This window comes from Macaca thibetana, chromosome 4, assembly GCF_024542745.1.
Source record: "Macaca thibetana thibetana isolate TM-01 chromosome 4, ASM2454274v1, whole genome shotgun sequence".
NCBI classification, from domain to species: Eukaryota; Metazoa; Chordata; class Mammalia; order Primates; family Cercopithecidae; genus Macaca; species Macaca thibetana.
The window spans coordinates 11299909-11327391 of NC_065581.1; the positions used below are offsets into that span (position 1 = coordinate 11299909).

The 27483-nt window shown below is 44.0% G+C and overlaps 1 long non-coding RNA gene across 1 annotated transcript in view; it reads left to right on the forward strand.

Annotated features, from left to right (window-relative positions):
* LOC126953888 (uncharacterized) overlaps positions 1 to 27483 on the forward strand; it is a 109103-nt gene that overhangs the window by 79794 nt on the left and 1826 nt on the right. The gene's annotated exons all lie outside the window — the stretch shown is intronic.

Sequence of the window (27483 nt, forward strand, 5' to 3'; positions counted from 1 at the left end):
AGATGGGTAGATGTTTGCCAGGTGTTTTGTATGGATAGTAGAGGTGAGAGTGAAATTTCCTTGCCTGTAACCTACAGTTTTAGTATTGCCATCGATTTCACTGATTGTTTTCTACTCTCCCATCCCTATGGCCTCACCATCCCCCTTTAAACCAACTTAATATGTTACTGCTTTTATCATTTTGAAGCCACAAGATGTGGCTGACTCTACCTCTTACCAGCAGCTTGCGAAGGTCACTGGAGCCATCTGCTTTTCTTGTTTCCAGAAAAGGAGAAAAACTAGTGTTTTGGAAATGTGGCTTTTAAATAGCTTAGATGCAAAGCCCAGAATTTGATTTTTTTGGGAAAAACATGGACTGGGCTTTCGGTGAGTTAGTACTGGCCAATTTTTCACTTCTCTTTCAACATCTTGCAGCTGGAAGCCTGTTTTGAGGTGGTATGTGTGTGTGTATGTGTATGCATTTGTAGGTTATAGTTGGGATGTATATTCTTAGAAAAACCCTCATATTTAAACCACATAGGGCACATGAATATCTTTTTGAGAATTGGTAATGTGAATCTTTGTAAAAGGACGGTGTTTTCCTATCAAGAATAATGTAAGAAGTTGCTTTAAAAGGGGAAGCAGAAAAATAAGAATTGTGCCTGGCACATAATAGAAGCTCAGCAAACAATTTAATGAACCTATGCAGCTGCCCTTAGGAGGAAGTCTTCCTAGAACTCTTTTCCAAACAGGATAATTGGGAGTTGGTCTCCTTTCGCTTCTACCAGGATGGGAACAGCCTCCTGTAATTTCAGTTTGATAAACACAGTGTTTATAGTCTTGGCTAGGAGGGGCAAAAAGGAATTTTCCTCTGAGGCACTTGCAGTGGCTAGGCAAGAGGACACGGGCCCATGACTCATTTGCTCTGCCTGAACCCATGTGTGGTTTCCCCAGTATCTTGGCCCCACACGGGGTGGAGAACCAGAAGGGAGAGTTACTGCGTTTCCAGCGTCCTGTCTATTGCTTCTTTAGGTACTCGCACCTTGAGGCATTTTAACTGCCCAAGGTGTCTGCGCTTGTAAGGCAACCTCTCAGAGCTGATTTGTCTATGGGGATACCATAAACTACAGTACCAGAAATTTTATATATATATATATATACACACACACACACACACACACATACACACACACACACATCATTAATTCTTTACTGGGAAATATAACACACATATAGAAAACTGTATAAAATGAATGTATAGCTTAATAAATTGTCATAAATTTAACAGCCACGCAGGTCAAGACATAGAGTACTGCCAGGACTCCAGAAGCTTTCCAAGTGCCCTTTCCAATGTGACCTCTTTCTTTCCCATAAAGGAGGTACTACCCTTATCCGCATGCACCGGGTACTCTGTTGGGCCTTGTGCTTTTGGGCTTCCATCTCTCCTCCAGCCATGCACTTTCTGAAGGGGAAAGAGGTCTGTGGGACCAAGAGACCACGCCCACCTGAGACCCATGTCTCCCTTTCGAGACCCCGTGCCAAGGACCAGGACATTGGGACTTCCTGTTCAAATGATTCCAAACCTACTTCCTGGTCTTTGTGGGCTCGTCTTTACGTCCTTCTTCCTGAGGGGAACCTGGAAGCAGATATTTGTAAAAGGCCACGGTGAAGTTTAGACTTTAGGGCTCAAGAGTGATATATATGAGCACCAAGGCCCTTGGGTTATGGGATGGAACAGGGCTGGGGCATGAGGGTGGATGGCTGGATCTAGGGGAAGCTTCTTCCTGTGGCACATGTTCTAGCAGGAAGATCCAAGCAGTCCAAGAATTCTAAGATCCAACGTGGTTTCTCAGGTCACTATGAAGAGATATTTGTCCAAGTAGGAGGATGGGACATCTTTTATTTAACAGCTTGTCAGTTTAATTTATAATTTTACAATTTACAATTTTATAATACAATACAATATTAGGCCCATAACATGCAGTTCTCCATCTGTACTTTTACCTTAAGCCCCACAAAAAAACTTTTTTGTAATGCTCCAAGGAATCCTGTCAATTTATTATTTGGAAGAATGTCAGACATTGATCCTTTGTTTTAAACTCATGATAAGAATCAGATAATATGTACTTTGAAGTCATGTCAAAGGAAAAGAATAATTCCATATGACATATATTGCAGATTTTTATTTGTATATAAGCAAAGCAGTGTCTAAAGTATATTTATATGTCCTCAATTACTGAATGTGCCAGTTTTCTGTTGAGGGTGGGCCTGCCCACAGGTGACTATCTGGACTCTTCTGGTCATTCCCTCCTTAGTTTTCTCTGTGCTTTACTATGTCACTTGGCACTCCTATACAATAAAGTGACTTCCCCTGTTTTTAAACTTTGGATAAATGGATCACAGCATAAGTTCTTTTGTGTGGGTTTCTCCCACTCAGCATTATGTTTGAGCAATACATCTATGTTATTGCCTATAGCTGTAGTTTGTAATTTGCATTGCTGTATGGTATTCCACTGTATGGATATGCCAGCATTTTTCCATTCTATTAATAATGTTCATGGACAATTGTGTTGTTTCCAGTACTAGCCCATTATGAATAATAATGCTACACAGATCTTTATCTGTTTCTGTTGTGTTTATATGGAATTGCTGGATGATAGGTTTCCATCCATCCCTTCCTGCCTTCCTGCCTTCCTGCCTTCCTTGTTTCTTTGTGTTGTCCAGGTTGCCTCAAGGGATTCTCTGTCCTCAGCCTCCTGAGTAGCTGGGACTACAGGCTCATAGCACCTTGCCCGCTTTGTTTTCAGCTTTAACAGAAAATACCAAACTGTTTCCAAAGTGGTTGTATCAATTGATATTCTCATCAACAAGGTATAATAGCTCCCATTGCTTCTGACAATATTTAGTATATATTTTTTAAATGTTGACCATTTTGTACTAGGAATAATAGTAGTGTGTCACCACCCCTGTAAAACATTAATGGTTTTTTTCTCTATTATTTGTATATGAAGATACTGAAGTGAATATGGTAACTTAGAGTTTCAAGTTGACTGCTAATAATATTAGTAGATGTATAGAATAGTAATATCAATAATATTTATAATAATATCCATAGTTTTATTTGAAATATGGCAGCTAAAGGAAGGTTGGTAGTCTTAGAAGATTACAGTAATAAAATCCAAGATGTAAACAGAGTCAGCCCATACAGCATTTTAAATAACAGAGAAATGAACAGACTGACCCAGGGATACATTGACACGCCACTAGGAAGGCAGCTGGTACCCACCTCATCCTTTCCCAGGGGTGTGTGTCCCCAGAGCATGCTCTGAGAGTTGTGGCAGCACTGAGCACAGATTGCTGAATTGCCCAGCTGGGACCAGTCAGGACCACTGCAGAAGAGGGAGACCAGCTGGGGAGCCTGTCAGCCTGCAGCTCATTAGTATGCCACATCTGACAGCGTGTCTTCCTCCAGGAAGCAGCAATAGCCATGTGCTCCAAAAGCAAGGGCCATGAGCAGGCCTCTTCAGCAGAAATAGCCACAGCCTCCTCACATGCCCACTTCCCTCTCTGCCCACTGAACCCCTGAGCTTCCCCACTTCACCCTCCTCTTGCCAATATACTCAACCTCCTTGCCGTTTGTCCTTTTCATGCATTGCCCTGGCCAAAGCCCAGCCTTGGATGAGCTCAACTGTTTACTTACTCTGCATCAATCGCCCAGCTATTGAGCATGGCTGGCAAAACCGCACACCCTGCAGACGGTGCCACTGCAAACTCACGGTCACCAATGCCATCTAGATCCTTGTTGCTGTCAGGCAACCCTCTGGAGTTCCCTGGCCATCTCACCTTCCTGTTCTCCTATTTTCCTAATTAAAAGGAGAGTAGATTATCTTCTGCAATGCTACATTGAATGGGGCCTATTCTAGACACAGCAGTCTGCTGCAGTTTATACACAGTGGATGTTTCAAACTTTCGCCACGTTTTCCAACGTCTCTGGTTTTGTTGCCTGTCCGTCTTCTGTGCCCCAATCTTAAACCCTGCTGTTAACCTCCGTAGGCAGTCTCCCCACCTGCTCCACAAAGAAAGCAGGAGCCCTCTGAAATGAACTTCCTCAACTTCCCTCCTCCACATCTGCAGATTCACTTCACATTTCAACTCATCCCTTTTTCCTTCCCGCATCCTTGTGACAATAAGGAAAATGTCTCCTCTCATGCCCAAGTGAATCCCTCCACCTGTCACTCAATGCCATCCTGTCTTGCCTTCTACGGGACTTTTCTCCGTATATGACCTCTCTCCTGACTTGCTCCCAGCAGTCATGCCTTTCCTTTAACACCCTGAAGTCAGGTTTTCCCCTAGCTGACTGAGTCCTTCAGCTCGCATGGCCTTCATCCAAGCAGGGCAGGAGGGTTGAATTGTGTCCCCCCAAATTAATATGTTAAATTCCTCATCCCCAGTATCTCAGAATGGGACCTTATTTGGAAATAAAGTCATTGCAGATGTAATTAGTTCAGATGAGGTCCTACCAGAGCAGGGTGGGCCCCTCATCCAACTGGACTGATGTCCTTGTAAAGAGGAGTAATATGCAGAGGAAAGTTGATATGAAGAAACACGGGCAGATTCTTTCCTCACAGCCCTCTCGAGTCACCAACCCTACCGACCCCTTGGTCTCTTCCAGCCTCCCGAGCTGTGAAACAATCAATTTCTGTTTAAGCCCCGCAGTCTGTGGTGCTTAGTGACAGCATCCCTGGGAAACTGCATTAGAATTCTGCTTATTAACTTTCCCACCTTATGCAAGTTAGCGTGTTTCCCTCTGTAAGCTTCAATCTCTTCATCTAGAAAAGGAGATGCAGGAGCACTTACCGCATGAGATTGTTGTGAACATTAAATAAGAAGAAGGAAGTACCACGTTAACCACAGTGCCCAGCTGTATTAGTTTGTTAGAGCTGCCATAATAAAGTATCACAGACTGGGTCGGGTGCGGTGGCTTACGCCTGTAATGCTAGCACTTTGGGTTGGGTGCGGAGGAACTTCCAGTTCTTCTGTTTTCACTGGTGACCGTCTGGTGTTTGTTTTCTCTACCTCACCAAAGGGGCTCTTCCCAACACCCTTTGTTCTAAATCCTTTTTCCTAAACCCAGTGGACCACTTTGAGTCTGACTTTACTTGACATCTCTGCAAAATTTGACATCATTGACCATGTTTCCCCTTTTAAATGATGCTCTTTCCTTGGTGCTAGTCTGTCTGGGTGTTTCTCTTCATCTCCCATCATGGCACTGAGCCTCCAGTTCTGTCCTCAGCCTCCTCTGCTTTCACCACCTGCAACCACAACTTCAGTTTCCACCTACAGCTTCAGGACTCCCAAACCTGTCTCTCCAGCCCGGGTCTTCTCTCCAACTGGCCCTGGACAGCTTCCCTTGATGTCCCTCTCCCACCTTGTGCTCCACCTCTCCAAAAGACACACCCCATCTGCTAATCCAAATGGATATTTTCAGCTTTGGTCTCCTCTCAGTGAATGGCACCACCACCCACAGTAGATGCTAGGCCTCATCCTAATGGTCTCCATTGTCCATCTTCCCCATGGCTTTCAAGATGTCCTTTCAATGATGCCTCCTGCAGTGCTATTGTACCTCTCCATTCCTCTCTGTCCCTACTGCTGTCATGTTCAGGCCACTTCCATTCTCATCTGGATTACTGCATTGGCCTTTGAGACTTGGCTCATCTCTCTACAATCCTTTCTTCATGCTGCAGCCAGAGCTAATGTCTCTAAAATGTCAACTGTGTCACGTGAGTTACCAATCCCTGAAGTTTTTTAGTCAACTGATGGAATTTTTAATATTATGGAATTACTATGGAAATGTTTTAAGTTTGATAATGGTATTACGATTTTATATTATATATGTGTGTGTGTGTATCTATCTATCTATATCTATATATATATATAAAAAAGAGTCCTTATCGTTTGAAGATTCACACTGAGTATTTGCAGACCAATAATCCAGTGGGGTGGGGAGAGTGGGGAGACAGTAAAACAAGGTTTTCCATGTGCTGAGAATTATTGAATCTAGGTAATTGATACTACTCTTTCTACTTTTGAAACATTCTACAATAAAATATTTTTGAAACAAAATCCCTAAACTCAAGCAAAACAAAAAGTACTGCAATGTTTTTCTTATTGTTCTTAAGACAGTGTCCAAAATTCTTAAGATGACTCATAAGGCCATACATGGTCTGGCCTCTGTCTACCTTTCTTTCAAGTGCAGGACCCCCAGGGCTTATTGAAGATTTGTGAAGTGGATGGATGGGTAGATGGATTAGTGGGTAGACAGAGGGATGGGTAGATGAATGGATGGATGAATAGATGGATGGGGGGTGGATGGGTAGATAGATGAATATCTAGATAGATGGGTAGATCAGTGGGTGGATATATGATGGATGGATGGATAAATGAATAGATAGATGGTGGGTGGATAGATGGACGTATGAATAGATGAATGGGTGGATGGTTGAATGGATGGGTGGATTAATGAATAGATGGATGGGTGGATAGATGGTGGATGGATGGTTGAATAGATGGATGGTGGGTGGATGGATGGGTGGGTGGATGGATGGGTAGGTGAATGGATGGATGAGTGGGTAGATGGATGGATGGATGGATGGCAAATGAATGAATAGATGGATGGGTGGATGGATAGGTGAATGGGTGGATGGATGGATAGATGGGTGGATAGATGAATAGATGGATGGGTGGGTGGGTAAGTGAATGGAAGGATGGATGGATGGATGGATGAATGGGTGGAAAGAGAGTAGGAAAGGATCCTATGTTCCTACCCTCACTCTGCAAATAACTTTCTTTGAGACCTTTGAATTCTCACTCTTTTTGGATCTCAGTTTCCTCATTTGCAACAGGAAGAGTAAACAAGCTCATCATTTTTTAGGAGAGAGGTGCCAGTTTTAACTATTTTATTATTTTGGAAGTCACAGTAAAATTTGTTTTAAAAAATTGTTTCATTGTTAAAAAATAAAAAATTTACATTTTCTGGATTAGGTGACATTTCAGATCCTTCCCAACTGCAATAGACTGTGATTACAGGGAGGTTTTACAAGTTAAAGCATATGGATTTGGTGAACACAGAGTACAGACTTTTCTCAAAAATCCTGATTTAATAAAAGTTATTTTTTTCTAGTAAAGGAACTTGTTATAGGACTTACTAACACAATTCAATTTGTAAGCCTTTTAAAGAAACTCACATAAAACATTTGCAAATTAGAAAAGCAGTCTTTTCTTGGACCATATGTTGAGATTTGGGGTTTAGAAGTATGCTCACTGTCCACATGGTGCAAGCAAGCACTCTACATAAACAGGACCTTTAGATGAGGAGATCCTTGTGGATTCTAACTGTGACTGCTCCATCTTTGTTACCCCAGCTGAGCACCTGGTGCATAGTAAGTGCTCAGTAAAATTTTGCTTTAAATGAGGACCTAGGATGAAGAAGACTCTCAGTGGGGCTCTGTTAGAATTTTCAGTGATAGGAAAGGAAAATAACTTCCTTCCAAAGAAAGGAGAGTGTAGGGAGAAAGCTAGAAATATGGATGAAGGAAGACGTACTCTTGGCTCAGGCATGGGTAAAAATGGCAGGGCTTCTGCTCGTAGGGCGGTTCTCTCTATAGATTGAAATAAGCAGGATTGAGCAAGGCAGCTTTTATGCCCCCCTCAAAATAGTCTAGATTCCTGATTTCCTGGCTAATCCACTTCATTTCCTACACTGAGGCTTGTGGACCATCCAGTCTACGTTTTTTCTCATCCCTCCTTGGGTGTTCCTCTAGTCTGATATCTGACCCTTATATTTAAGGTCCTTGATGGAAAGCCACATGGCAGCTGCAGAGATACACCAGGTTTTCCAAACTTCTGTAACTCCCATTCAGCCATGTGCAGCTGGCAGCTTGTGATGGTGTTCACAGTGGGAAGTCAGGAGGCCTGGGCTCTACTCTCAGGTGTGCAACTTTGGGCAATTCAGCCATTCCTGAGTCTCAGTTTCCTCGTGTGTAAAATAAAGAAATCACACAAAAATACATCCTCAGTTTTGTATCTTATTTAGGTTATAACCTGGATATATAATTAGTGGGATACCAGAAAAGGCCTTTATCAGTTATGAATGTTATAAATTGAGTGAAGCTCTCTGGTTAGCCTGTCGCCAAATGAGTAGTGTCCTAAGGGAATGGAGACTGATTTAGCTCTGTCTTCCTGATGGTTCTGCCTGAGGGTAATTCTGGGCCCAGGATCAATGCAGCCAGCAGAGCTACTTCCTGGGCTGCTGACAGTATCTGAAGCAGAGGTCCCTTGAAACTACAGAGTCACTGACTTGTCTTCCTTAGCAACTTTATTTCCCCAGGCTGTGGAGCCCCACCAAGATTTTGCTTGGCAGTTGATGAGGGAGTCAGTCCTTCTACCACGATGGGATTCACACAGTTTATTTTGGTAGGTAACTAAGGCAGACAGAGATCATTAAACCCTTCATAAAACAGCTCATCAGCCACCTGCTTGCAGAGCAAAAGGTTGCTCTTTGGCAGCAAAGATCGTGTTCTTCAGCCCGCTCTTGGGTCTCATGCAAGATTCTACCAAGGTTGCCTGGGAAAACTTTTTGGTTATGATATATTTCTTTCCATTTGTATAAAAGCAACCAATAAATACCAGTGACCTTGTCAGGCCATGCCAAAGAAGAATTTATTGGGATTTAATATCCCAATGCATTGGACGTACTTGAATTTGGCTGAACAGTCAAATTGGGTGGTTTGGCTCCATTTAACCAGTTTACATGTTGTTGGTGTATAGCTTTGCAAATGACTTTGGTTCTTACTGAATGACCACTAGAGGGGATTGGCTTATAAATGAATTCAAAATCCTCAGGTGTGTTTTAAAGATCTACAAAACAAGCCTTTCCTTTGTTGTAAATGGGCAAGACTCAATAAGGAAAGTGAGATGAAAAGAGCTATTAGTTCATCTGTGAGTGCATCCAAATATGCACCCTGAAGGCAAAGCAACACATCGTTCATGCTTTAACGTGTTCTACAAACAGCAAGATATTCCAAACTACTGCCAACCACCTGACCAGGAAAAAGGGCATGGTGGTGATCATGAAATAATTGAGGGTAAAAGGCAGGGTTATAAGTCCTTTAAACCCTTTTGAGCTTAGGTAATGTCTTGCTGGGCACATGGCTCTGATTCTTTCTCTGGTCTTTGCCAGCAGATTTTTAGGAATCTCCTGGCAGAAGAGCATTGCTTGTGGCACCTTCCACTCCTCCAGTGCTCTTGGACGCTGACTATTTACAAGGGCTTTCAACTGCCTCCTTCACCCATCTGGTATTAATTTTGATTTCTTCATTATTGGGTCTCTGATTCATCTCTACGCAGACCTTTGAGTTTCCTGAAGGCTTTGCTTCCCCAGACAGGGTGCCCCACCCAAGTAAGTTCACTTGCTGTTTGCTTTGAGGAAAGTCAGGATCTAGAGTTCCCCAGCTCAGAGGACAAGACTATGATTCACTTTATTATCAAAGTCAAGATGGAGAGGATTTCCTTCATCTCCCTTTACTCTCACTCCCACGTCTGATCGTCTCACCAGTAATGGGATCTTGGCATTTCTAGCTTGTAGGATCACCCAGCTCCCTTCATTCTGCCCTGTGTCTCCATCTCAGTTGCCTCTGTCTTAGCTCACAGCCTCTTTCCCGGACTGTTGCAATTGTCTTCACATTGTATCCTAAAGGCAGTGGGGTAGGCTTGGAAACGCTTTCATTGGGAATTAACTTGATTACATTTTCTTGCATAAGAATCACACTGAAAATAGTCGCTAATTCATTAAAGGGGCAGTTGAAATGGAGGTGGAGAGAAATCCATTATAAAGCTGTGCTCCAGATAAGAATTATAAGGAAGGTTCAGATTAAGCCGGAGACAGGTACAGTGAAGAGGAGAGGAAACGGATATTTAGCAAGGAGAACCAAAAGAGCATAGTAACTGATTTGAATTACAAGGGAGCCGTTGGTCATAAATGTCTCCCGAAAAAACCTTTGGAGACTGCATGGATGCTAGTATCATTCTGAGAAAGAAGAAATTAAAAATTGAGTCTATGGGGGAAATGGTGAATTTGAATGTGGCATGTTAAGTTCCAGTTTCATGTGGAGAATGTCCAATGGGGAGAGAATCTGTAAGCAGTTATATATCCCAAGTCTGAGATTCAGAGAGAGAGAATGTTGAAGACAGAGATTTTACAGTCATGAGCTTAGAGCTGGTGGTTAAAGCAAGAGCGCTTATAACATCAGCCAGACAGAGCTTTTTAAATGAGATAGGGGGCCAGGCATGGTGGCTCACACTTGTAATCCCAGCAGTTTGGGAGGCCAATGCAGATCACCTGAGGTCAGGAGTTTGAGACCAACCCAGCCAACATGGTGAAACCCTGTCTCTACTAAAAACACAAAATTTAACTGGGTATGGGAGTGCGGGCCTGTGATCCCAGCTACTCGGGAGGCTGAGGAAGGAGAATCGCTTGAGCCTGGGAGGTGGAGGTTGCAGTGAGCACTCCAGCCTGGGCAACAGGGTGAGGTTCTGTCTCAAAAAAAATAAATTAAAAAAAAAGAGAGAGAGGAAGATGGCAGGATCCTGGGGACTATCACTCCTAGAGGGCCACACAGAAGAAAGAGGGCTGGAGGAGATTCAGGATGGTGTGTTATTACACAAAGATGAGAGGAAATAACTTGACAATTAGATTTTGGAGATTCTTGAGATCAGTTTCAACAAAATGATGGGGACAGGCACCAACTGTCGCTGGGTTGACCTGCGAATGAGAGATGAGAAACTGCAGACAGAGTCTAGACTTCTCTTTCTAGAAACTTTGCTGTAAAGAAAAGATTATAAACGGGAAATGGGTGATAGCATGTGTGACCAGTGCACCCAAGAACAGGAAGGCACATGTGATAGTTAGTTCTACATGTCCACTTGACTGGGCCACAGGATGTCCAGACATTTGGGCAAGCATTATTCTGGGTGTTCCCATGAGGGTGTTTTGAAATGAGATTAATGTGTAAATCAGTAGATTGGGTAAAGCGGGTGGCCCTCCCGATGTGGGTGGGCCTTGTTCAATCAGTAGAAGGCCTGAATAGAAGAAAAAGGTGGACCTTCCCCTGAGTAAGAGAGAAATCCTCCTGCTTGGTTGTCTTTGAACTAGAACATTGGCTTTTTCTCACCTTTGGACTTAAATGGAGACATCAGATCTTCCTGGGTCAGAAGACTGCTGGCCTTTGTGCTAGAGCTACGTGATCAGCTCTGCTGGGTCCCACACCCTCAGACGCAGACAGGAACCACACTATCAGCTCTCCTGGGTCCCCAGTTTGCCGACTCATCCTGCAGATCTTGGGACCTGCCCGCCTCCATGATCATATGAGCCAAGTTCTTACAAGAAATCACTTTCTAAATATATATGTGCATCCTATTGGTTCTGTTTCTCTGGAGAACCCTGAGTAATGCGGCACAAAATGGAAAAGAAAAGAGAAAAATAGAAAAGAAGGAAGGAAGGGAGGGTGAGAGGAAGGTGTGGGGGGGGGATGAGAAACAGAGCCTGTGTGCTTTGCAAATGTGGGGAGACGGCGGGTCACTGCTTCATTGTCTGTGATCTCTGACGGCATTGATGACTCATTCATGTTACATAATTAGAATTCACCTTCAGACTTTGCTGTCTTACAAATTTGTCTCATAGAAACAAGGCTTCCTAGCTTGGCTTGTTTTCTTGTTACTCAGGGGCTGTTGCTAGCATAAGGTCATACTTAGAAAACTGAACCCTCAATAAGATTACTCAGAGACTTGGCAGCTTTTTCCCTGGCCATTTTGTCTTTAAGTTAAAAAAAAAAAAAAAAAAAAAAAACCAGCTCACTCTTCTAAAATGACATTACATGTCACTTTGAAATATGTCCTGTAGGCCGGCCCTGAAATGTATGGTCTTTCTGGATATTCATGGGAGAGAAGTTTTGTTTTCAAAAATGTAAAAAAAATTGTTTTACTCTAAAAAAGTGTCTCTGATAACCCAGTTTTTAGGAAACTATCTGCTGAAAAGAAACAACAGGAGAGGTGAGAATTTGTCCAGTTTATACCTGCTTCATTTCTGCCATTATCCTATTCTGGGATAACTTCAGAAACCACTAGGGCCATTTAACTGAGAGATTTATTAGACACTTAGAGTTCATTATGTTTCTGCCTTGTTTTTATAATGTGTTTGTTATAAAATTAAAGTGACAAAGATAAACAACTGTATTTGTGGCTGTGCAGATGCCATGTGGAATATCTGCCCAGCTTGGAGAGATTCCCCTGGCTCTTCTGCCCACTCCGAACAGCAGGACCCACATTTCGGCTTGGACAATATAACCAAGCTCTGCTGTTCACAGCTGCCTGGCCCAGGCATGGGGGCCTGGCCCCAAGTTCAGGGCCAACACCCTTTTCTGGGAACGGGAAATCAAAGCAGAAAAGCATCCCGTGCACTCACACTCTCACACACTGACATACTCACATACACACATGCACACTAACATACACGCTCTCACACTCACACTCGTGCACACTCGCACATGTACACTCGCACACGCACACTCACATGGAGTCACACACTCTCACACACTGACACACTCACATACACACATGCACACTAACATACACACTCTCACACTCACACTCGTGCACACTCGCACACGCACACTCACATGGAGTCACACACACTCACACACTAACATGCACACTCACACACTGGTGCACACTCGCACTAACAAGCGAATACTCTCACACTGATGCACTCATGCACACTCACACACACACACTCACACTCACACACAAACATGCACACGTGCACACAAAGTCAGTGAGTCTCTCCAACTGTGAATTTGGTCACTGTGAGCTTCCACCTGTACCTGTTGTAAGGATTGAAGAGAAGACAGGAAAAAAATATTTCAAGAAAGAAGACCCAAATAGAAGCAGCAATGGGTGACAGGCCCTGTATCCCCAGCTGTTCTGGGGTCTCTCAGCTCCTAGATGCTGTCCCTTCTGGGAGCGTGGCTGCACTCCTGCGTCCAGTACCATGAAACGTGTCCTTCTCCTTACAGTGACCACCCCCTGCCCCTCTTTCTCCCCCAGCCCGCCGCCAAGCTGAGTTGAACTGTATTTTGTTACTCACAGTCAAAAAAATCTTAATTCATTAGGTTACAATTCTAAATATAAAAATACATCTTTCTTGGGTTGTATAATAAAGAATCGGATTTGAGAATTTTGATGGTTGCAGCTATGGGAAGTGAGAGGGGGAACTTGGACTTCCAATTAAATAACCTTCTATACTCCCTCACCTTTTTCTTATCCCAGGAAAGTCTCAGGAACTCGTTGCAATAGGGACTGCCACGCCCTGTTGTGCTATTGGTGAAGAGAGGGTCACGCAGTGCCTACGACGAGCGATTTGTTCATATCTATCCAGACTGCACGTGTGCACACCCACGCATCCCCAAATGCCGTCCTCAGGAGTTTATGCTGCACACGGACTGGCACATGTGCAGAAAGACATAGTGCAGGGCTACTTGCTACAACATTGTTGGTGATAGCCACGTATTGGAAGCAACCTGAATTTTTGTTAATAAAGGATTGGCTACATAAATTATGCTAATCTATACAACTGGAGTACTAAGATGCCATAATAAAGAATGAATGAGGTCTTTATGTTTGGAAAGATCTCTAAGACGTAATAGTGAGTGGAAAGTGTAAGGTGCAAACACTGTGTTTTACAGGCTGTCGTTTGGGGGCTGACAACATCTATTCAAATGTGCTTACATATATGTTGAAAACACTTTGGAAAGAAAAACAATAAGTCAGTACCAGTGGTTTACTTGTGTGTATGAATGTGTGTATGGCAGGGGTGGGGTAGGGGCAGGTGGCTTAGGTGCAAGACAGGAATAGCAAAGAGACTTTTTAACCACATACTTCTCAAGAGGTCAAAAAACCTGTTGAAGCATGTGTTGTTAACCATGATAGAGAAAGGGGGGGGGAATATGAAGGGAGGGAGATAGGGAAAGAAGGAAAAAGAGAAGAAGAAGAGGCAGAGAAATGGAGGGGCAAAGAAAGGAAGGAAGGAAGAAGGGGGGAGGGAAGAAGGGAGGGAAAGAAGGAAAAGGAGGGAGGGAAAGAAGGAAGGAGTGAGGGAGGGAAGGAAGGAGGGAGGGAGGGAAAGAAGGAAGGAGTGAGGGAGGGAAGGAAGGAGGGAGGGAAGTAAAGAAGGAAAGAGGGAGGGAGGGAGGGAAGGAGGGAGGGAGGGAAGGAGGGAGGAAGGGAAGAAGGGAGGGAAAGAAGGAAGGAGTGAGGGAGGGAAGGAAGGAGGGAGGGAGGGAAAGAAGGAAAGAGGGAGGGAGGGAAAGAAGGAGGGAGGGAGGGAGGGAGGATATTGGCTCTTTCCTGAAGTTACAGCTTAACAAATAAAAGCCAAGGCCACCAGCAGCAATGGTTTGAGCAGTGAAGGATCACATAGTCATGACTCCGACACAGAAAGCTGTTTAAAGTGCCATGAGCCCGGTGAGGTGTGTAGGACAGACATACGATTGCTTGCAAATAAGTAGCAGAGCAATGAGCTGTGTTTTGTGTTTATCGGCAGGTTTTCTTTGTCTCTCAAGGGAGCTGGGAGAAACACAAGTCTGAAACTCAAACCTATCTCAGTCATTCCTTTCCCTTCAACTAGACCTGAACCTCAGGAGATCTGGAGTATGTGCTGAATTCTACTGGGAACTGAGCCCTCTGAATATTATTATTGTTTTGCTAATACTTTTTGCTGGAAAGTACATTAAACCAGGATGTGTTGTACCTCTTGCTTTGCCAGACTATTTAAATGCAAAAATGAACAGATACCCAACTTAAGGCTGATCCAGGTTTTTCATGATCTAGCCAGCGGAGACAAAGATTCCAGGAAAAATCTCTAGGGAAGGCCAAGGATTTTAGAAAGCATCTGTGGACAAACAAATGCAATGTTAGTGGGCTAATTTCCATAATCAAATGAAGCTAATGGAAGTGCTTTGTGAATTGATGCCCATCAATGATAGACAGGATAAAGAAAATGTGGCACATATATACCATGGAATACTATGTAGCCATAAAAATGAACGAGTTCATGTCCTTTACAGGGACATGGATGAAGCTGGAAATCATCATCCTCAGCAAACTAACCCAGGAACAGAAAACCAAACACCACATGTTCTCACTCATAAGTGGGAGCTGAACAATAAGAACACGTGGACACAGGGAGGGGAACATCACATAGCAGGGCCTGTTGGGGGGTGGGGGACAAGGGGAGGGAAAGCATTAGGACAAATGTCTAATGCATGCAGGTCTTAAAACCTAGATGACAGGTTGATAGGTGAGCAAACCACCATGGCACATGTACACTTATGTAACAAACCTGCACGTTCTGCACATGTACCCCAGAACTTTAGGAAAAAAAAAAGAACTGCTTTGTGAATTAGTCAGGTTCGCTGATGGGAGCTTGGGTCCTGGCACCTGAGGACTGAGCTGGGGGAACCCACACCCAGGCTGCCCAAGCACACAGAGGCAGGAGAGGTCAAGGGGCATCTCATGGGTGTGGAGTTTTGGACATGGTATTGCCCTTGTCAGACATGTGGCTAAGCCTGCAAGGACGAGAGAGGAAGGAGGGAACCAATGCCTCTCAATCCTGCATCAGTCTGAGTGCTTTCAATCTCTCTCAGTCCTTCTCCTCTCTTTTCTGTTCTCTCCTTCCCCGACAGCTCTCCAGGAATCACAGAATAATGGAGTTCAGTGTTTCTCAAGGGGCAGTCACCTGCACCGCCATCATCGGAATTGCTTGTTTCAAATTCCGATTCTAGGGGCCTGCTCTAAACCTGCCTACCAAGGCTCTAGGGACGAGGCCTGGGAACCTGCATTGTTCGCAAACACCCACAGGTGATTCTTACATGCACTTAGCCAGAGAAACATTGATAGAAAAGGTCTTAGATCAGCAGCCAAAAAACCCAAGTTCAAATCCATTTACTACCTGGGTGGTCTTAGGCAAGTTACTTATTAATTCCCAGCATGGGAGTCAATACTATTTTATGGGAACTTTTTTTTAAGAGTTATAGGAGATATGCTGTTATGTTACAGGAGTTTTTTTTTTTTTTTTTCCTCTGAGGATTAAATGAGACAAAACATATGACAAGGCTGGCAAACACTGAGCATAGTACATAGTAGTACACAATACCCCAGAGAGTTAGAAAAGGGATGGTGAACTCACAAAAATCTTTGTAGGCCTCAGGATATGTATATTTTGCAGTGACTTTCAAGGCTGACCTAACTCTGTTTGGGTGGACACAGAACAAGGAGACTGCCCACTGAGTGATTTTACTACACCCCCAGGCCTTACTAACTTGTCCAGGAGTGGGAGATATAGTGTTAGAAGGAAGACAAAGCAATAAAGAGACACTTTCAGAAAAGCAGGCACTGCAAAGACAAAGAGCCATTCCAGCTGGAAGAGCACGTGGTGGGAGTGGCGTCCTCTCAGACATGATCCTCCGCAGGGCTCATGTGCTCAAAGTCACAGGTTCTCACCCAGGGTGATGATCTCCCACAGGGGTCATCTAGCAATGTCTGGAGACATTTTTGATTGTGACACGGTGGGGAAAGGGGGTTGCTACTAGCATGTAGTGAGCAGAAGCCAGCGAGGCCCCTAAACATTCTACGGTACATTGGACAGTCTTCCACAACAGAAAACTGTCTGGCCGCGAGTGTTCGTGGTTTCAAGGCTGAGAAACCCTGCTCTAAGCTAATGCAGACTTAGTCATGGGTGATAGAAGGAGGCCCCTAGGTGGCTACACACCTCTGAGGGACAGCCTTCCGCTGCGGTGTTGCAAAGTCTCACGGTTGCACAAGGTCCCGGCGTCCTGCTCACTGGCGGGTCACCATTAACCACCTTGTACATCACATGTTCAACGTAGCTAGTTTCCCACCTGTTCTCATTACGATAAATCAGGAAAAGTATTCTCAGAACACTGGAAAAGCAGAAGGGTTGCTCTCTACAGGGCAGCGGGGAGGGAGGTTGCCTCACTCCTAGAAAATGTCTTGTTTTTACCAAGAGGGCAGAGGGATGAGAGGAGCTGGAAGGACACGCTGAGGAGCCGCGTCCAGACACATGAAACGTACCTCACAGCCCCACAGAGATGCCGGGGAGGGCACTCAGTGCTTGGGATCAGAGCCACGTGGCCACTGGTTTCCAATGCCCCTTTGCTAGTATCTCGCTGCCGTGATTCCCTTGCCTTCATTTTGTGGATCTCTCCCGATACTGCCGGCTGAGTGTCTTAGTTAACCAGCGCTATGGCTTTTCTCCTTCCACTTTGATCTTCCTGTCTCTGCCTGTCTCCTCCTTCCTGGCATGCCTGTGCTCTCGGGCTGTACCTCTGGTAGTGAATCTCTGGCTGCCCTGGACTCCTGCTGTGCACACTGCCCGGTGTGCAGTTCCGGATGCCCGCAGTTCCTTCTCAGTGTACCACCCGATCCCGTGTGATCTCTTCACCATTTTCATGCATGCTGCCACCCCATGTGCAGGGCCAGCTTCGTGGCACATCGCCTGTGTGCTTGCATAGGACTTGGTGCTCAGAAGGACTTCTTAATGAGTTTCATGCTCTGCGGCCACCATATTAAAATTGTAATAATTTCCTCTTTAAACTTGTATTTTGTAAGTGAATTCTGATAAGACAACATGGAAGGAGCAGAAACAGGAGATACGTGTGCCCGTCCTTTCTTGTCACCCCGTTCACATGGAGCGTTGTCCATGAGCTCAGAATTCTGGTGTATTCATGATATGTGGGAGTTCTTGGAGCTTCTAAGTGACTACAAAGTGTGTTTTGTCTATGACTGAGTTAGCTGGGGAGGGGGAGGGACGCTGACAGCCCTGAGAGGCCACACTTTCCATTTGAGAACCAAAACTTGCTTCAAACACAAAGGCAGCAATGGTATTCTAAGAAACACATATGACTGAGGAAACTTGGTTTGTCCTTTCTTACTCATGTTACTTCTTTGCATTTGCAAACAACTTACACTGAAAATGAAGACACAGAGAGAAAGGGAAAGATAAAGCAACCCATAGGCCTTTTTTTTTTTTTCAATTCTTCCTTACTTCTCAGTAAGCCAAAGATAGAGAGTGTTGATAGAATGTGCGTGTATCAGGATGGGCACGGTGGCTCACGCCTGTAATCCCAGCACTTTGGGAGGCCGAGGTGGTGGATCACCTGAGGTCAGGAGTTTGAGACTAGCCTGACCAACATGGTAAAACCCTGTCTCTACTAAAAATACAAAAATTAGCAGGGCGTGGTGCCGGGTGCCTGTAATCCCAGTTATTCAGGAGGCTGAAGCATGAGAATCGCTTGAACCCAGGACACAAAAGTTGCAGTGAACTGAGATCATGCCACTACACTCCAGCCTGGGGGATAGAGCGAGACTGTGTCTCAAAAAAAAAAAAAAAATGTGCATTATTGAGAAGTGAAATGAAAGCATTGAATTAGTTTAGTGCAGCGTTTTCCACTGTTCTGATAAGAATGAAATATGCAAATTACATCATTTTGAACAATTTAGCATACAAATTAAATGCTCTTATATTTTCATTTAAAGCTGGCTTTGCACAATATAAAGATGAAAGGTAAGATTCATGCTAACAATTTAAAATTTTAATTTTCCTTTACTTAGACTGGCATTAAATAGCAAATAAGAATGATTTTAAAAGCCTTGTGACAAGTCAAAAGAGAGACTGCAGAAAAAAAAAGCAGCTTTTATTTTAGTACCTTTCACAGCAGAGGTTGTTGTTTTTGTTCCTGCTTTTTAAAAAGGGCTCCTACATTTTCAGTTTGCACTGGCAAACCTTTTAATGAAACAGTAAAGCAAGGTTCCTTATATTAGAAAGGAGTCATTTTTAATCTCCCAGTCTACATAGACCCAATTTTCATTTTAACAAGTTTCTCGGCTGGGTGCAGAGGCTCACGCCTGTAATCCCAGCACTTTGGGAGGCCGAGGCGGGCGGATCACCTGAGTCCAGGAGTTCGAGATCAGTCTGGTCAACATGGCAAAATCCTGTCTCTACTAAAAATATAGAAATTAGCCAGGTGTCGTGGCACATGCCTGTAATGCCAGCTACTTGGGAGGTTGAGGCAGGAGAATCTCTTGAACCCTGGAGGCTGAGGTTGCAGTGCACCGAGATTGTACCACTGTACTCTAGCCTGGGCAACAGAGCAAAAACTCCATCTCAAAAAACAACAACAACCACCAAAAACAACCAAGTTACTCCCAAGTCTGCTGGACTTTGTTATCAGAAGGTCTTGTGAGCCGGGTATTTAGCTCTGCTGTGAGTTCAAAGCAACACAGGAATAAAGCACAGCTGCTGAACCCAGGTCCTCCCCTCTCATGATTATAGCTTGCTGTGGGACTCCACCAAAATTGCATTGTGTGTTTATGGCATCTAAGAAATTCTTGAGAGTGGTATTGATCTACCAATTAAACACACTGGTATGTTTGGCCCCATGTGGCAGACAAGGAAAAGGGTTTGGTTTATATTTTCTTATGGGAAATCTTTTCTTTCTCATGCTTAACTTTTATTGTTCACAGAGGTTTTCAAAGTATTGCCAAAGTCTATGAATACCATACTGGAGTCACCTGGACATTCTGGACTTTCAGAGCTGCATGGGTGGTGTTTTACATTGTAGTGTTTTCTATCCAGTGTGGATTCACATATTTTAAATCATAAAAATTCACCAGCTTCCCTCTGCCCCTCCCAGCCTTTGTCACTGAGAACATAGGAGCACGTGGGTGGCTATCTGAGGCTCGGGCAAGACCCTGGCTTGCCTGGGGCCCAGCTGCTCCTGCCCCTGTACCATCTTCCTTCCTCCTCCACTCAGGAACAAAAGGTCCCATGGTTCAGGCCATCTGGAGTTGGAGCTGTCATTTATAGTCACCCAAATGTGGAGGATGACCTACTTGTGAAAACATAGGAGATGGAATCAGAGAGGAGGAACAATAATGAGAACCATGAAAGAGAGAGAAAGAGGTAGAGTTTTGTGGCGAGAAAAGGGATGAATTGGCAGTGGGAGACTTGGGTTTTAGGTAGAGTGACCATGTCATTTATTAATCAAACTGGATTTCTTTTGAGAGCGACAGGGATTCCTATTGGTGATGGTACTGGGACAACAGGAGCACATAGGAACTGTCCTGGTGTGGCATGGCCACCACAGTTCTAGAGCACTAATCATCCAACTGTCAGCAAGTCACTTCACATCTCTGGGCCTCAACTTTTGAAGAAAGAGACAATCGGGCTACAATTTCCTTAGTCCTTTTACCACTAAGGACCTCTTACTAATCTCTCTCCACAATCTTCCTGATTTTGAAATTATCATATCCGTTAGGTACTGAGTGATATATAATGAGTGCAAGTTCTGTCAGTCAGAACTGTTGTTAGCATTGAAACAACCAGTTACTGCACCGTGTTCATACAGTTTTAGGCAAAAGAAAGCTTGACATTTTAATACACCTGTGAGTCCTATTTAAAGTACATTGAACAGTTCTGACACCATTTTTAAAAATGATAATAGCTTTTGAGTCCCCTCCAGTATCTTCACAGTCAATAGACATCAAAGTCTGGAGGTTGAAAGCCACGTTCCTGGATGATCTATTGGTTTATATCCAGTTCTAGACTTCTCTGATCACCTGATAATTTCAGTAGCTTGTGCTATAAAATACAGACAGAGAAAGATGATGGAAAATGAAAGAGGGCCTGCTGGGAGTCAGAAGCTGTAGTTCATTAATGTGGGTCTAGCAAGAGGGCCTGTATGAGGATGTTAGATGGGGAAATTTACCTTGGGGCAAATTTCTTCCTGGCTTAAGTCATCTTAATCCACACCTGGGAGAATTCTTAGGATGTATTCACAACATTAGGAGATGAACAGAGAGCAGGAATGGAACAGCTGTGTAACAGCTACCTCTTTGCTTCTTTTCCACTCATATGAGCTCACTCTAGGGGGAAAATGGGCAGTCAAAAGCCCTCCACAGATCAATAACAGTGGGTAAATCTGAGGTCTACAGAATCAAAGAGTAAAATAAATAAAGAACAGGCCTGCTGCCTGCTCCCATGGGTAGTACTAGCATTCTAGTTTCTACGGCAATAAGCTTGCAATGTGCTCAGTGGGGGCAGGGCCACCCATCACGTGGTGCCCGGGAATGCATGCATTGGTGGGTGGATGGTTGTGACAATGACCAGAGGAGGACACCACTTGCATTTTGTGCCCTGTTGTGTGCTGGAGACACTCCCAGAAGGAAGATTCATCCCACCCAAAATGTCAAAACCATCTCCACTGAGAAATGCTGGATACAAGAATGGGCTTTACATTCATACATATCAGGAATTATTTGGATCCTGTAACAGGGTTAAAATCATCCTGGACCACTTCCTATGCTGCCAGACCCTTAGGCAGAACTTCCAGATGGAGCACATTGATTCTATTTGCTCCTGGATAAAAGAAAAGAGCACAGGTCATCTCAGAAGGCACTGGGCAACCCACCCCAATCCTAACATATACTAAATTTTGGGCATAGGGATGGCTTCTCTTTTCTCTCAGACTTGACAGCATTGTTGAACCATTGTCTTCATTTACTTACAAGATGATTGGCATTGTCCTTCAAAGCAGAACAACTTGAGCTAAAGCTAAAGGTTGGTGTGCAGCAGCTGGGCGACCCTTCATCCCTACTTTGCCTTCCATGCTAAGTGTTGACTTCTGCTGAGTTTGATTTCATTCATTTCAGCTAGACGTGTGTGGTGAGTAAACTTTTTACCAGTCTTCCCCTGGAATGGTTGAGTCAGCTCTGGTGTGAGTTAGTGGCCCCAGAGGGGAGCAGGCCAAGACGCCCTCTCCATGAGATACCTCCTAAAAAGAAAGAGGTCATTGATGACCCACAAAGGAGTCCAGGACCATAAATATTTCAGAATTCAGTTTTCTTAAAACCTTAAATAATGGAAAACATTTGCTTGTTTAAGCCTTTTAAGTCCTCCCATCTTTGGACTTGAGCCCCTGTGCCTGGCTGCAGAATTCCATGGTGAGGCACATGACATCATGTTCAGGAGGAATGTGCAGCACATAAAGCCTAGCCTGGGTCAGAGAGAAGTGCTAAGCTCTCAAGAGGGCCCTAAGACAAATACACAAACGTGGCCTAGCACATGTCAAACACCCGTGCAAGGGCAAACATCTTTATGACTTTGGTCCTGGGAAGAGAGACCCGGCCTGGGATTAGAATTTACAGCTGACAAGCTGCTGATGAGGCAGTAATGCCGTTCAGCGTGGGAATGGCCACTTTGGGAACCGGGAGCTTAGCACACTAAGCTGCAAGTCTCAGAGTGAAGCCCAGAGGCAACTCCTTCACCTTGACTGGAATAAGTGAACTCACCCCACAACCTGTCCCCTGGGACCTTCCTCTGCCTTCCTTTGGAGTTATAGGCTTCCCTGCAGTTCTTTAGGGTTTTGACACACATGACAAGTTAACATCAAGGGAATGCCCCAGTAGGGGGAAGAATATCTTTCTTGGCTATAAACGTCACTCTGAAATTCTTCTCAATTGTAATGTTTTAAGATCACTTACAATGTGCCTGACCTGCCCTATGCAATGTCCCTATCGTCTTAGAGCTTACAACTCATAAACACGCTTACAGACGTCCTCCCTGATCCCCAGAGCTCCAGCCAGCTTCAGCATAGACGTCCCCTAGGGGACATTTGACAATGTCTCGAGACATTTTTTGATTGCCACAACTGGGTGGTGGGGGTGGCTGTTACTGGCATGTAGGGGATAGAGGCCAGGAATGCTTCTAAACATCCTATAATGCACAGGATGCCCCCACCCCCCAACAAAGAAGAATCCAGTCCAAGATGGCAATAGTGCTAAGCCTGAGCAACCCTGCACTGGGGAAGGCCTTGCCTCCGAGGAAGCCAAGAAGGAAATTATTTAGATTTGCACCATCCAGTGGAGCTTCCTGTCAGACAAGAAATGATCAGTATCTGTGCTGTCCGATGTGGGAGCTACCAGCCACATGTGGTTATTGAGTGTGTCAAATGTGGCCAGTGTGACTGAGGAAGTGAGTTTTTTATTTTATGTAATTTTAATTAATTAAATTGTAATGGTCCCTTGCAACTGGTAGCTACTCTGTCAGACAGCACAAGTCCATATAATGAGAGCTTAGAAGCACTGAGATCACCTGCCCCTAGTCAGATGTCCTTTCCACTGGTTTATGACTGAAAGTCCACAGTTAGACACTCCTTCTTTAGCTAAGACTTTAACCCGTATTTGTATGACATTATCTGTAGGAGGGAGATGAGTTTTAACTTGTAAAGAGCTGTTGCTAATTTAATATGACTAATGGATCTGAAAGATATTTTGGCGGGAACAGAGAGCACTAAGGGGCCTAGGGTAAAAAACAGGACCCCGTGAGAATGACCAGGGGGTAAGCCTGGGGAGGGGCTAACGAGGATAGGGGGAGGGGGGTGCCGGAGGGGGAGACATAGGCTAGAGATAGCAAAGGCAACTCACTGAGACTAGAAGCCAATTACTCAGCATTCTCATCAGACTCACGTCCGTGAAAACCAGAGCCAAAGAGTGCCAGAAAAGACAAGGTCTGTGACAAAGGGCAGCCTGTTTCCTGCTCTCTCTCCACCTCCTTGTGGTTCTTAGTCTAAGTCCCCAACCACTGAAATATTTTGGTGCCTCCTCCCATGTATAAACCCAAATTAAAGTGATACTAAACCACAAAACATAAAATGATTTTTCTTTTTATCAATTATAAAATTCTGGATAAGTCCATGAAAGCCTCATTGTTCTGATTTCGGCTGGCACCCCAAGCAAGTAAGCACCTTGTTGTTAACCTAGCACTGCTTTAGGGTCTGAGTGTTAGGACTCTTTTCTCCGTAATCCATTGTTTATCTAGTCTATTGTGCAAATTTTCACAGATGGAATATTGTGAAAGATTCCAGAGAAGAAAGCCACTAACCTCACCTGGCAAGCTCCATCTACCCATGCTTCTAGAGACAGAAAAAAATAGCTGAAACAACTCAAACCAAACCCAAAACGCTCCTTCCTAAATGCTCTGCGGGGCTCAAATGTAAGCTCCTGCTAGTATCAGTTTTGGTGATCTCCATGGGGAACAATGGAGACTGATCTCAAACAGTGAGTTCACCAGAATTATGGCAGTGAAGGGGAACTGCGGTATAAGAATGGCTAAAAAGATAAAAATTGTTCTGTCCAGAGAGGCGCAAGTTGAGAGAGATGTAGGGCTGAGAGAATAGATAGTTGTGAGCATTTACTCCTCCACAAATCAGGAGTTTTTCTGAAGCAACAGGGTGAGGAGGGGGTGAGGGGTGTGGAGAGGAAGGTAGATAAATTTAAAACAGTAAACTAGTAAAAGGAAGTATTATATAAAACAGTGTGGTGGTGGTGGGAGTGGGGAGGAGATATGACTTAAGAATCTTTTATCCCAGTGCTAAAGGGTGCAAAACTAAGAGTTCAAAAAAATGTTTAAGTGTAAAATGACAGTTCCATAACAAATTATTGACTGGAGAAACTAAAGATGTTTAAAGCTAATCTCATGAGATTAGCATAGGAAGGTGCTCCATCTCCTTCCCGAAACGACCCCTTGCCATTCTCCAAAACGCAACACTTAGTCCTGCCTGATCATGAGTCTTTGGATTTATTTCATATGGTCACTCTTGTTGCGAAATAAGGTCAATGAAACCTCACGGGTAAGTTTGCAATTTACTGACATTTGACATAAGCAGCTTTTACGGGTTGGTGCTGAAACAAGCTGAGAAACACAATCCCTCCCTGGGTAGAACTGGGAGCTTTCCTGTGGCAGCAGCAAGCCCAGACATACGGGGGACTGGAGGGGAGCTGTAGTTCAAATGCAGTAATAGCTGTTTTTAAACTGATCCGCTCTAAGTCTTTGAGTGCAATGGCTGATTATTGGGTCAACAAACATGAAAAGCATTGTCATTGGCCCAAGTTTGAACCAGAAGCAGCATGTCTTTCATGAGCATTTAGGATGAAAGATGTAAGATTAGAAAAAAATGTTGGTAACAGTGAGCATCATTTGAGGGTCTTTGTAATGTGTGTTTTGCCCTGAGAGGAAAAGTAAGGCAAGATCTATGAAATGTCCTTGATCTTTTTGAAACCTAGAGTTGTAGGCCCTGCATTACCTTCATGTTTCCATTACAAGAGCTGCCAGGTTGGTTTTCCAATGAGCCTTTCAACTCTCAGCTTAATAAGACTGTGACCATGTGGTGCAGTGAACAATGGTTCAAGGACTGCTTCACAGAGTGTGAATTTGACTACATTATGCCTATTCTTAAAACACTTACAATTCATCAATGGTTCTCCATTACCTCCAGGACTGGAAATCTCCTTGCTAGGATGTACCACTCTCTTCTCTTGCCTCACATTGAGCTACGTCCACTTCTCCAAATGCTCCATGTTCTCTTGTAACACCACAGCCTTACACATGCCATGCCCTCATTTTAGAATCATACATGCTTTCTCTGTGAAACCATCTTACTAAGCAGCTCTCAAATTAGATGCTCCTTTGCACTCTGTGCTTAACTTGTTTACAGCACACATCATGTTCTATTTAAGTGACCTCCCAACTAACCTGTGAGATTCCAGAAGCTGGGGGAAGGTGCTCTGGAACTGAGCTTTCTGCTAGCTGCTGAGAACATGCAGGCAATGGCACGTTCTCAGCATCTAGCACCATCCCAGTCACAAGTGGGGCAGAGGTAGATCTGTGCTTGACGACTGAATGGATGAGTTTCAGTGAACAGTGAATGATGGGGAGCTTTTCAACAAAGCCACACCCCATGTTTTCTCTTCAGCAGAATAAATGCTGCATAGAAGCAGTTAATAGTCCCCCTTACGTCAGCTCCGCACGTAGATATATGAGAAGTCCCACGGTTTCCCATAAGCCAAATAAGACAAAGTAAAAGCAGTAATGCTCCATACACTTCAGAAAAATGAAGGAAGGAAGGAAGAAGGAAGGAAGGAAGGAAGAAAGAAGGAAGGAAGAAGGAAGGAAGGAAGGAAGGAAGGAAGGAAGGAAGGAAGGAAGGAAGGAAGGAAGGAAGGAAAGAAGGAAGGAAGGGAGGAAGGAAGGAAGGAAGGAAGGAAGGAAGGAAGGAAGGAAGGAAGGAAGGAAGGAAGGAAGGACAGTTTTCCCATGAGTCTACTGTCAGTGAAAGATATTATTTAAATAGTACTTTTTTCTGAGGCTTTGTCCATGAGCACAAAGAAGAAAGTGAAATATATTGGATTCCATCCATGAGATTAAAAGAGGAACATCTTTCAGTTCCCAATCAATCAAAAGACACAGGTTGTGTTTCAACCAGAAGCCATTTCTGAAGAGGCACAGGAGCGTAGGAGATTTGCGTTAGGCAATGGAAACCAAACTGAGCCTGACATGAAAGCCTGGGTTAATTAGTCAGTTTCTTTCCTAATATCTCCCCTAACATTGCCTTTTAAGTTTTTGGAAATGAATATGCTTTACTATTCACCTCAGTTGGATTGATTGTACCTCACAGATATTGACTCCTTTTGCTCTTCCTCCTCTCGCTGTGGAAAGACTGAGCAGAGGAAGTGCTCGGACAGGCATGCGCTCCCAGAATGTAGGAAAGCCATCAGGTGAGTGGCAGGTGCAGAGACCACAGCCAGGGCCACACAGCCTGGAGAGGGCCTCCCTCCTGGCGGGGAAGGCTGTCTCTACTTGCTCCTCTCCGAGAATGCTCATCAGGCGTGGCTGGGGGTTTTGGCAGCCTGCAGCTGTGTTTAGGAGGGCATTTGCTTTATCTACCACATCCTTTGAGGATTTCATTGCAGGCCATTTTTATCCACTTTAATGAATGCTCTGGCAGCTTGTGAACGTGGGGCTGTGTCTGCATGTCCTGAACGGTGATTATGTTCACTGTTGTTGAGGTTGAATGTAATATATATTCACGGATCCTTCTGCCACCTCCTTTTCACAGAATGGACCCTCCAATTCTGGCCAAAACAAGAAGAAAGCTGTAAAAAGAAGGGCTTTAGCCCAAAAGTTGGGGTCGCTCAGTTTTTTTCCTTTCCCTCATACCCCATCAGCTAATTAATCACCTCCTACTGCTATTTATAATTCCTTCACAGTTTTCAAATCTGTCTTCTAGATTAGCTAAATAAATATATATAGCACATCAACCAAAAACCAACTTCTATAAAGTTACTAATAGGGAAATATATAAAGTGGAAAAAACTGTTTATAAAACAGTTTGACTAAATGTCTATATATGCACATAGATATGATTTTGAAAAGAACTTCATAGGATACACAAACATTAATAAGAATGCTTATTTCTGGATAATTAAGGGGTGATTTTGTTTTATTCCTTACACATTTTAACTTTTTTAATCCAAAAT